Genomic DNA, 12,762 nt, shown 5'->3' on the forward strand with positions numbered 1-12,762 from the left:
CTAAGCCTCACCCTAACCCTCCACCTAACCCTACCCCTAACCCTATATCTAACCCTAAACCTCACCCTCACACTAACCCTAACCCTAACCCTAACCCTAAACCCCACCCTAAACCTAAACCTAACCCTCACCCGCACCCTCACCCTCTCCATAGCGCTAACCCTAACCCTAACAATAACACTTACCCTAACCCTAACCCTCACATTCACCCTCACACTCAACCTAACCCTAATCCTAAATGTAACCCTATACCTTACCCTAACCCTCACCCTAGCCCTCAGCCTAACCCTAATCCTAACCCTAAACCTCATCCTAACCCTCACCCTAACCCTCACTCTAACCCTAACCCTAACCCTCACCCTCATGCTTGGCCTAAGCCTAAGCCTAAGCCTAAGCCTAGCCCTAACCCTAACCCTCACCCTGACCCTAACACTAACCCTAACACTAACTCTAACCCTAATCATCACTCTCACCCTAACCCTAACTCTAAACCTAACCCTAAACCTAAACCTCATCCTCAACCCTAAACCTACACTTCACCCTCACCCTCAACTTAACCATAACCCTAAACCTAACCCTAAAAATAACCCTAACCCTAACCCTCACTCTTACCTTAAGCCTCACCCTAACATTTACCCTCAACCGAACACTCACCCTAACCCTAACACTAACCCTCACACTAAATCTAACAATCACCCTAACTCTAAACCTCACCCTAAACCTAACCCTAGCCCTCACCCTCACCCTAGCCCTCACCCTAACCCTAACACCCATCCTCACCCTAAACCTCACATTAACCCTAACAATAATCCTCAATCTAACCCTCACCCTCACACTACCCCTAACCCTAACCTTCACGCTAACACTAACCCTCACTCTTAAAATAACCCACACCCTCAGCCTAACCCTCACGTTTACCCGTACCGTCACTCCCTCCCTAACCCTCACCCTAACCCTAACCCTCAAACTAACACTCACCCTAACCCTGACTCTACCCCTAAACCTCACCCTCACCCTAACCCTAACTCTAAACCTAACCCTAACACTAAACCTAACCATAATGCTAATGCTAATCCTCACCCTCACCCTCATTGTAACTGTAACCCTAACCCTAACCTTAACAATAACCCTAACCCTAACCCTAACCATCACTGTAACCCTAACCCTAACACTAACACTAACCCTAAACCTAAACCTAACCCTCAACCTAACCCTAATCCTCAGCCTCACCCTCACCCTAACCTTCACCCTAACTGTAAGCCTAAACCTAACCCTAATTCTAACCCTCACATTCACCCTCACCCTAAACCTAATCCTAAACCTAAACCTATCCCTAAGCCTAACCCTCACCCTAAACCTCACCCTAGCCCTCAGCCTAACCCTAATCCTAAACCTAAACCTCATCCTAATCCTCAAACTAACCCTAAACTTAACCCTCACCCTAACCCTAACCCTAACACTCACACACATGCTGGGCCTAAGTCTAAGCCAAAGCCTAAGCCTAACCCTAACCCTAACGCTCACCCTAACTCTAACCCTAACACTCACCCTAACTCTAACCCTAAACCTCACCCTCACACTAACCCTAACTCTAAAGCGAAACCTAAACTTAAACCTCATCCTAACCCTAACCCTAATAATAACCCTAACAAAAACCCTTACCCTAACCCTACCCTAACCCAAACCCTAACCCTAACACTAAACCTACACCTAAACCTAGCAATAACCTTAACCATAACCCTCACCCTAACCCTAAACTCACCCTAACACTAAACCTAATCCTCACCCTCACCCTAGCCCTCACCCTAAGCCTAACCCTCATCCTCACCCTCAAACTCACACAAACCCTAACACAAATCCTCCATCTAACCGTCACCCTCACCCTCAACCTAACCCTAACCCTCACCTTAAACCTAACCCTCACCCTACTGTAACCCTCACCCTAGGCCTAACCCTCAACTTTACCCTTACCGTCACGCTCACCTTAACCCTCACCCTAACCCTAACCCTCACCTTAACCTTCACCCTAACCCTAACTCTACCCCTAAACCTCACACTCACCCTAACCCTGTCTCTAACCCTAACCCTAACACTAAAAACCTCACCCTAACTCTAACTCTAACCCTCAACCTCATTGAAACCGTAACCCTAACCCTAACAATAACCCTAACACTAACCCTAATCCTAACCCTCAACCTCACATTAACCCTAATCCTTACCCTAACCCTCACTCTAACCCTAACCCTCACACTTACCGTAACCCTAACCCTCATCTTAACCCTCACCCTAACACTAACCCTAACCCTAAAGCTCACCCTAACAATAAACCTACCCCTCACCCTCACCCTCACCCTCAAACTCACCTTAACTCTGACCCTAACAATAACAGTAATCCTAACCCTAAACCTAACCCTAATCCTAACCCTAATCCTAACACTCACCGTCAACCTAACCCTAACCCTAACCCAACCCTCACTCTCAGCCTCACCCTAACCCTACCTCTAACCCTAAACCTCACCCTCACCCTAACCCTAACCCTAATCCTAACCCTAAACCTCACCCTAACCTTAACTCTAAAACTCACCCTCAAGCTAGCCCTCACCCTAACCCTAATCCTAACCTTAACACTCACCTAAACCTCATCCTAAAAATAACCCCAAACCTAACCCTCACCCTCACCCTAACCCTAACCCTAACCCTAAACCTCAACCTAAACCTAACCCTCACCCTCACTGTAACCCCTACCCTAACACTCACCCTAACCCTAAACTTAACCCAAACCCTAACTCTCACACTAACCCTCTCCCTCACCCTAACACTAATCCTCACACTCACCCTCACCCTCAGCCTAAACCTAAGCCTCACCCTATCCCTAACCCTAACCCTCACATTCATCCTAACCCAAATCCCAATCAAACCCTAACCCTGACTCTCACCCTCACCCTAAGCCTCACCTTAAGCCTAACCCTAACATTAATACTAACCCTAACCCTAACCCTAAACCTCACACTAACACTAACCCTAACCATCACCTTAACCCTAAATCTCACCCTAAACCTAACCCTAACCCTCACCCTAAACCTAACCCTCACCCTTATCGTAACCCTCACCCTCAGCCTAAACTTCACATTTACCCTTACCGTGACCCCCACACTAACCTTCACCCTAAACCTATCCCTCATCCTAACCCTAACTCTACCCCTAAACCTCACCCTCACCCTAACCAGAACTCTATCCCTAACCCTAACACTAAACCTCAACCCAACCCTAAAGCTAATCCTCACCCTCAACCACATGCTCAGCCTAAACCTAAGCCAAAGCCTAACGCTTACCCTAACCATGAACCTCACCCTAGCCCTCAGGCTAACCCTAATCCTAAACCTAACACTCATCCTAACCCTCACTCTATCCCTAACACTAAACCTCAACCTAAACCTAACCCTAAACCACACCCTCACCCTAGCCCTAATCCTAACCCTAACCCTGATCCTAACCCTCCCCATAACCCTAACCCTAACCCTCACCCTAACCCTAACACTCAGCTTCAACCTCACACTCAGCCTAATCCTAAGCCTAACCCTAACACTAACCTTAACCCTCAATCTCACCTTAACCCTCACCCTAACCCTAACCCTAACACTAACACTAAGCCTAACCCTAAACCTCACCCTCAGCCTCACCTTAACCCTAACTCAAACCCTAAACCTCACCCTCACCATAACCCTTAGCCTAACCCTAATCCTAAACCTGACCCTAACCCTAAAACTTACCTTCACGCTAGCCCTCACCCTAACCCTAATCCTAACCCTAACCCTCATCCTAACCCTCCCTATAACCCTCAGCAGAGTTCTGCAACATCCTCTCCCGGGTCCTCTCCCGGGCCAGGAGTCGGCCAGCTAAGTTGTATGTGTATATCAATGAACTCTGCACTGTTCTTAAGGCCCATTCTGCCAAGAAGAAGCTGAACCTGGCCCCTCCTGCTACCACTTCCAGTGAGCCCTTTGAGAATAACCCTCCCACAGACTCCTCAAACCTCACACATGCTGAAGCCTCTGCCTCTGAGGCCCCAAGGACCCGTGGTTCCCGACGGCAGATCCAGCGCTTGGAGCAGTTGCTGGCACTCTATGTGGCAGAGATCAAGCGGCTACAGGAAAAGGAGTTGGATCTGTCAGAATTGGATGATCCAGACTCCACATACCTGCAAGAGGCCAGATTGAAGCGGAAGCTTATCCGCCTCTTTGGCCGCCTGTGTGAGCTGAAAGACTGCTCTTCTCTGACTGGCCGTGTCATTGTGCAGCGAATACCCTACCGGGGTACCCGCTATCCAGAGGTTAATAGGCGCATCAAACGGCTCATCAACAAGCCAGGGCTGGATACTTTCCCTGACTATAGAGATGTGCTTCGAGCAGTAGAGAAGGCAGCTGCTCGGCACAGCCTTGGCCTTCCTTGACAGCAGCTTCAGCTCTTGGCTCAGGATGCCTTCCGGGATGTTGGTGTTGGGTTACAAGAGCGCCGCCACCTTGATCTCATCTACAACTTTGGTTGTCACCTCACAGATGACTATAGGCCAGGTATTGACCCAGCACTTTCAGATCCTGCTTTGGCCAGGCGCCTTCGAGAAAACCGAAACTTAGCAATGAACCGACTGGATGAAGTCATCTCCAAATATGCAGTGATGCAAGACAAAAGTGAGGAGGGGGAGAGACAGAAGCGAAGAGCTCGGCTTTCCCAAGGCACTTCCTCCCAATCTCCAGACTCCCCCAAAGCCTCCTTGGATTCTGGTGAGGGCCCTAGTGGAATGGCATCCCAAGAATGCCCTCCTACCTCCAAGGCTGACACTGATGATGAGGAAGATGAAGAAAGTGATGAGGAAGAAGAAGAGGAAGAGGAAGAAGCCACAGATTCCGAAGAAGAGGATGATCTAGAACAGATACAGGAATGTCAGGAAGATGAAGAGGAGGAGGAAGAGGAAGAAGAAGAAGAGGAGGAAGAAGAAGAGGAGGAGGAGGAAAGAGGAGGTAATAGTAGAGACAAAAGCCCAATGTCACCATCACAGACCTCCACTGAAAACGTGGAACCCAGCAAAGAGAACAACAGGTCTTCAGAAGAACTGCAAAATAAAGAACTTGCAGCGTCACCTGCTTCACTGTTGGAAGAACCCCTGAATCCTTCCAGCATAGATGCTGAAAGCAGTGGAGAACAGTATGAAAAGCTTCCCCTAGAGGAAGAGAGTCCTAAGTCTCAGCTCTTTGAGTTAGAAATTGAAGCTTTACCAGTGGATACCACCCCCTCCCCTGAGGAAAAGGATATTTCCTCTTCTAGAAAGCAATCAGAGGATGTCCTCAGTACTGTTTTGGAGAATGGGGCAGCCATGGTCTCCTCCACATCCTTCAATGGAGGTGTCTCTCCTCATGCTAGGGGAGATTCCAGTCCTCCCTGCAAGAAATCTCGCAAGGAGAAGCCAACAGGAATAGGACCATTAAGAAACAGCTTTGTGGAAGAGCAAAAGGCATTACAGGAGAAGAATGGGAAGAAGACAGTATGTACCCTGCCTAGTCCACCTTCCCCCTTGGCTTCTATGGTTCCAGTTGCTGATTCCTCTACAAGGGTGGACTCTCCTAGCCATGGCCTGGTGACCAGCTCCCTCTGCAGCCCTTTTCCAGCCCAGATGTCCCAAGTTCCCCAATCACAAGCTCTTCAACCCAATTCTTATAAGATGAGTGTGGCCACACAGTGTGATCCAGAAGAAATCATCGTGCTCTCAGACTCTGATTAGTTCCCTCCCACTCTCCCTGCCTTCCAGAATGATTTGGATAGCATTTGGAGGATGGTGGAAAGCAAATAAATCTGAGGAAGGGGAAAAAAAAAAAACCTCAACCTAACCCTAACCCTCAAACCCACCCTAACACTCAGCCTAACCCTAAGCCTAACCACAAGCCTTACCTGAAACCTAACCTTAACCCTCACACTCACCCGCACCCTCACCCTCACCATAACTCTAAACCAAACCCTAACCCTAACCCTAAACCTCACCCTAACCCTAACCCTAACACTAACCCTCATCCTCACCCTAACCCTAACACAAACCCTAACCCTCCCACTAACCCTCCGCCTAACCCTGTATCTAACCCTAAACTTCCCCCTCCACCTAACCCTATCCTTAACCCTAACCCTAAACCCCACCCGAATCCTAACACTAACCCTCACCCTTATCTTAACCCTCACCCTCAGTCTCAACCTCACCTTCACCCTTACTGTCATCCTCACCCTAACACTTACTGTAACCCTAAAACTCATCCTAACCCTCACCGTAACCGTAAACCTAAACATCACCCTAACCCTAACCCTCACACTAAACCTGACACTCAGTCTAACCCTAAGCCTAATCCTAAGCCTTTCCCTAATCCTCACCCTCACCCTATCCAACACTAACCCTAATCCTAACCATCACCCTAAACCTAATCTTTCACCCCACCCTCACCCTCAGCCTCAGCCTAAACCTAACCGTAACCCTCACACTCACCCTCACCCTAACCCAAATCCAAACCCTAAACCTAACCCTAACCATAAAACTCAACCTAACCCTCACCCTAACCATAACCCTCACACTAACCCTAATCCTAACCCTCCACATAACCCGCACCCTAACCCTAAATCTAAACCTAAACCTCATCCTCAACATAACCATAATCCTAACCATAACCATAAACGTCACCCCAAACCTAACCCTCAACCTCACCCTCAGCCTCACCCTAACTGTAACTCTAACACTAAAATTAACACTAATCCTAACCCTAAACCTAAACCTAACCCTAACCCTAACCTTAATCCTAACACTCACCCTCACCCTAACACTAATTCTAACCCTAACCTAAACCCTAACCCTAACCCTCATGTCACCATTACCCTAACCCTCATCCTAACCCTCACCCTAACCCTAACCCTAATCCTAATCCTCACCCTAACACTAATCCTAACCCTAATCTTCATCCTAACCCTCACCCTAACTCTAACCCTAACAGTCACAATAAACCTAACCTTAATCCTAACCCTCAAACTAACCCTAACTCTCATGCTCACTGTAAGACTAACCGTAACCCTCACCCTAACCCTAAACTTAAGCTGAACCCTAAATCTCACCCTAACCCTAACCCTAAACCTCAACCTAACCCTAACCTTCACACTCACCCTCACCCTCGGCCTAAACCTAAGCCTAACCCTAACCCTCAGACTCACCCTAACACTTACCCTAATCCTAATCCTAACCCTTAGTCTAACCCTCACCCTCACCCTAACCCTTAATCTAACACTAACCCTAAACCTAACCCTCATCCTCAGTCTCACCCTAAACCTAACTCTAACCCTAAACCTCACACTCATCCTAACCCTAACCCTAACCCTAACCCTAAACCTCACCCTCACTATAACCCTCACCCTAACCCTAATCCTAAAACTAACCCTCATCCTAACCCTCACCATAAGCCTAACACTCATCCTCACCCTCACCCTAAACCTAATCCTAACCGTCAACCTAATCCTAACCCTCACCCTCAACATAACCCTTACCGTAACCCTCACCCTAACCCTAAACTTAACCCAAACCCTAACCCTCAACCTAATCCTAACCCTCACCCTCAACCTCACCCTCAGCCTAAACCTAAGCCTAACCCTAAACCTAACCCTAACACACACACTCACCCTCACCCTAACTCTAATCCTAACCCTAACCCTCCCCCTAACTCTCACCATAAACCTAACCTTAACACTAACACTAGCCCTAAACCTCAACCTAACCCTCACCCGAACCGTAATTCTAACCCTGAACCTCACCCTCACACTAAACCTAACTCTAACCCTAACCCAAACCTAAACCTCACCCTAACACTAACCCTCACCCGCACCTGCACCCTCACTGTAACTCTAAACCTAACCATAACAATAACACTAACCCTAACCAGAACAATCACCCTACCCCTAATCCTCAACCCCACCCTCACCCTCAGCCTAACTATAAGCCTAAGCTTAACCCTCAACCTAACCCTTACACTCACTCTCACCCTAACCCTAACCCTAAACCTAAACTTAAACCTAAACATAACCCTAACCCTAAACCTAACCCTAATCCTCATCCTCACACTCACCCTAGCACAATCCCTAAACTTAACCCTCACCCTAACCCTAAGCCTAATCCTCACCCTAAGCCTCACACTAACCCTCACCCTAACCCTAACCCTAACCCTCACCCTAACCCTCACACTAGCCCTAATCCTAACCCTAATCCTAACCCTAACCCTCATCCTAACCCTCACCCTAAACCTAACCCTAGACCTCACCCTCACCCTAGCCCTCACCCTAACCCTAATCCTAACCTTAAAGCTCATCCAAACCCTCCACATAACCCTAACCCTAGCCCTCACCCTAAACCTAACCCTCACCATCAATCTCACCCTCAGCCTAACACTAACCTTCGCCCTAACCCTCACATTCACCCTAACAGTAAACCTAATCCTAAACCTAACCCTATCCCTAAATCTCAACCTAAACCACACCCTCACCCTAAACCTAACACTAACCCTAACCCTTAACCATACCCTAACTGTCCCCCTAAACCTAACTCTAACCCTAAACCTCACCCTCACCCTCAACCTCAAAGTAACTCTAACTCTAAAACCATAAACCTCACCATCATCCTCACCCTCACAACAAACTTAACCATAACCATAACACTAACAATAACCCTAACCCTAACCCTAACCCTAAGCCTAACTCTCACCCTCCCCCTAACCCTAACCCTATCCCTCACCCTAACCATAAACTTAACCCGAATCCTAACTCTCACCCTAACCCTAACCCTAACCCTCACACTAACCCTAACCCTCAGCCTAACCCTAAGCCTAACCGTAACCCTAACCCTAACCCTCACATTCACCCTCCCACTACCCTCCCCCTAACCATATATCTAACCCTAAACCTCACCCTCATTCTAACCCTAACCCTACCACTAAACCCCATACTAACCCTAAATTTAAACCTCACCCGCACCCTCACCCTCACCATAACTCTAACCCTAACCCTAACAATAACACTAACCCTAACCCCAACCATCACCCTAACCCTAATGCTCACCCCCACATTCACCCTCACCCTAACCCTAATCCTAAACCTAGCCCTATCCAGAAACCTCAAGCTAAACTTCACCCTCACCCTAACCCTAACACTAACCCTAACCCTAAACCTCACCCTAACTCTCCCCTTAACGATAACTCTAACCATAAACGTCACACTGACCCTCATCCTAACCCTAACCCTAACTCTAAACCTCTCCCTAAACCTCACCCTAACCGTAACCCTCACCCACATCCTCAACCTCACCGTAACTCTAACCCTAACCCTAACAATAACACTAATCCTAACCCTAACCATAACCATAACCCTGACCCTCAGCCTCACCCTCACCATTAACTTAACGCTAACCATACCACAAACAATAAACCTAACCCTAACACTAACCCTAATACACACACCCAAACTCACCCTCAGCCTAACCCTAAACCTAACCATAACCCTCACTGTAACTCTAACCCTAACCCAAACACTAACACTAAACCTAACCCTAATCCTCAGCCTCACCCTCACCCTACTCCAAAACCTAACCCTAACCCTCACCCTAAACCTAATCCTAAACCTAACCCTAAACCTAACCCTCACACTCACCCTCTCCCTACCCCTAATCCTAAACCTAACCCTCACCCTAACCCTAACCCTAAACCTAACCCTAACCCTAAACCTAACCAAAACCCTAAACCTAAACCTAACCCTAATCCTCAGCCACACCCTCAACTTAAACCAAACCCTAACCCTAACCCCCACCTAACCCTAAACCTAAACCTAACCATAACCATAATCATAACCCTCATTGTAACTCTAACCCTAACCCTAACCCTAAACCTAAACTTAACCCTAACCCTAACCCTAACCCTAACCATAGCCGTCACTCTAACTCTAACCCTAACCCTAACACTAACAATAAACCTAACGCTAATCCTCAGCCTCACCCTCACCCTACTCCAAAACCTAACCCTAACCCTCACCCTAAACCTAATCCTAAACCTAACCCTAAACTTAACCCTCACACTCACCCTCTCCCTACCCCTAATCCTAAACCTAACCCTCACCCTAACCCTAACCCTAAACCTAACCCTAACCCTAAACCTAACCCAAACCCTAACCCTAAACCTAACCCTAATCCTCAGCCTTACCCTCAACTTAAACCAAACCCTAACCCTAACCCCCACCCTAACCCTAAACCTAAAACTAACCATAACCATAATCATAACCCTCATTGTAACTCTAACCCTAACCCTAACCCTAACCCTAAACCTAACCCTAACCCTAACCTTACCCTAATCATAGCCCTCACTGTAACTCTAACCCTAACCCTAACCCTAACACTAAACCTAACCCGAATCCTCAACCTCACCCTCACCCTAACCCATACCCTAACCCTAACCCTCACCCTAACCCTAAGCCAAACCCTAACCCTAACCCTAAACCTCACACTCACCCTCACCCTAACCCTAATCATAAACCTAAACCTATCCCTAACCCCAACACTCATATTCAGCCTCAACCTACCCCTCACCCTAACCCTAATCCTAACCCTAAACCTCATCATAACCTTCACAATAACCCTAACCCTAACCCTCACCCTAACCCTAACCATAACCCTCACCCTCATGCTCAGCCAAAGCCTACTTCTAAGCCTAAAGCTAAGCCTAACCCTAACACGAACCCTCACCTTCACCCTAACCCTAACCTTATACCTAACTCTAACCCTTAACCTCACCTTCAAAATAAACCTAACTCTAACCCTAACCCTGAACCTAAACCTCATCCTAAACCTAACCCTCACACACACGCTAAACCTTACCCTAATCCTAATAATTTCACTAAGCCTAACCCTCACCCACACCCTAACTCTCACACTAACCCTAACTCTAACACTAACCCTAACCCTAACCCTCACCCTCAGCTTCACTCTAACCCTAACTCTAACCCTAAACCTCAACCTCAACCTAACCCTAACCCTAAACCTAACGCTAAACCTCACCCTAACCCTAACCCTAAAACTCTAACCCTAAACCTAACGCTAAACCTCACCCTAACCTTAACCCTAAAACTCACCCTCACCCTAGCCCTCACCCTAACCCTAATCCTAACCCTAACACTCATCCAAACCCTCCCCATAACCCTAACCCTAGCCCTAACCCTAACCCTCAAAATCTCCCTCACCCTCAGCCTAACCCTAAGCCTAAACCTAACCCTCACCATAACCCTCACACTCAACCTCTCCCTAACCCTAATCCTAAAGCTAACCCTATCCCTAAACCTCAACCTAAACCTCCCCCTCACCCTAAACCTAACCCTAACCCTAACCCTGAACCTCATCCTAACTGTCCCCCTAACCCTAACTCTCACCCTAAACCTCACCCTCACCCTAATCCTAACCCTAACCATAAACCTCACCCTAACCCTAACCCTCACCATCACCCAAAACCTCAAAGTAACTCTAACTCTAAACCTAACAATAACACTAAATCTAACCCTAACCCTAACCATAAACCTCACTCTCAGCCTCACCCACACCCGAAACTTAACCCTAACCATAACACTAACAATAACCCTAACCCTAACACTAACCCTAATCCTCACCCCCACCCTCACCCTCAGCCTAAACCAAAGCCAAACCCTAAACCTTACAGTAACCCTAACCCTCACCATAACCCTAACCCTAAACCTAACCCTAACCCTAAACTTAACCCAAACCCTAACCCTAAACCTCATCCTCACCCTAAAACTCACACTAACCCTAACACAAATCCTCAATCTAACCCTCAACCTCACCCTCAGCCTAGCAATCACCCCAACCCTAACCCTCATCCTCACCCTAAAACTCACACTAACCCTAACACTAATCCTCAATCTAACCCTCACTCTCACCCTAACCCTAACCCTAACCCTCACCCTAAACCTAAATCTCACCCTTACCATAACCCTCACCCTCAGCATAACCCTCACCTTTACCCTTAAACTCAACCCTACCCTAACACTCACCCTAACCCTACCCCTCACCCTGACCCTAAACCTACTCCTAAACCTCACCCTCACCCTAATCCTATCCCTAACCATAACCCTAACACTAAAACTCACCCTATCCCTAACCCTAAACCTAACCCTCAACCTCATGCTCAGCCTAACCCTAAGCCTAGCCTAACCCTTACTCTAATCCACACACTCACCCTAGCCCTCACCCTAAACCTAATCCTAACCCTAATCCCCATCCTAAACCTCACCCTAACCCTAACCCTAACCATCAACCTAACCCTAATCCTCACCTCCACCCTCAACCTCACCCTAACCCTAAGCCTAAGCCTAACCCTAAACCTAAGCCTCACACTCACCCTCACCCTCACCCTAATCCTAACCTTAATCCTAACCCTAATCCTGAACATCAACCTAAACTTCACCTTAACCTTAACCCTAACACTAAACCTAACATTAACGCTCGACCTAACCCTCCAACTAACCCTAAATCTAACCCTAAACCTCACGCTCACACTAACTCTAATCCTAACCCTAACCCTAAACCTAATCCTAAACCTAACCCTAACCCACACCCTCACACTCACCCTCACCCACACCATAACTCTAACCCTAACCCTAATAACACTAATCCTAACCCTAAACGTAACCCTAACCCTA

At 47.7% G+C, this 12,762-nt stretch overlaps 1 pseudogene; it reads left to right on the forward strand.

The window, feature by feature from the left end:
• The first annotated feature begins 3,841 nt into the window (after positions 1 to 3,841).
• Positions 3,842 to 5,838, forward strand: LOC138826265 (death domain-associated protein 6-like; annotated as a pseudogene).
• Positions 5,839 to 12,762: the final 6,924 nt, after the last annotated feature.

The sequence above is a fragment of the Dipodomys merriami genome, unplaced genomic scaffold, assembly GCF_024711535.1.
Source record: "Dipodomys merriami isolate MVZ:Mamm:240054 unplaced genomic scaffold, mDipMer1.0.p SCAF_140, whole genome shotgun sequence".
Lineage (NCBI taxonomy): Eukaryota > Metazoa > Chordata > Mammalia > Rodentia > Heteromyidae > Dipodomys > Dipodomys merriami.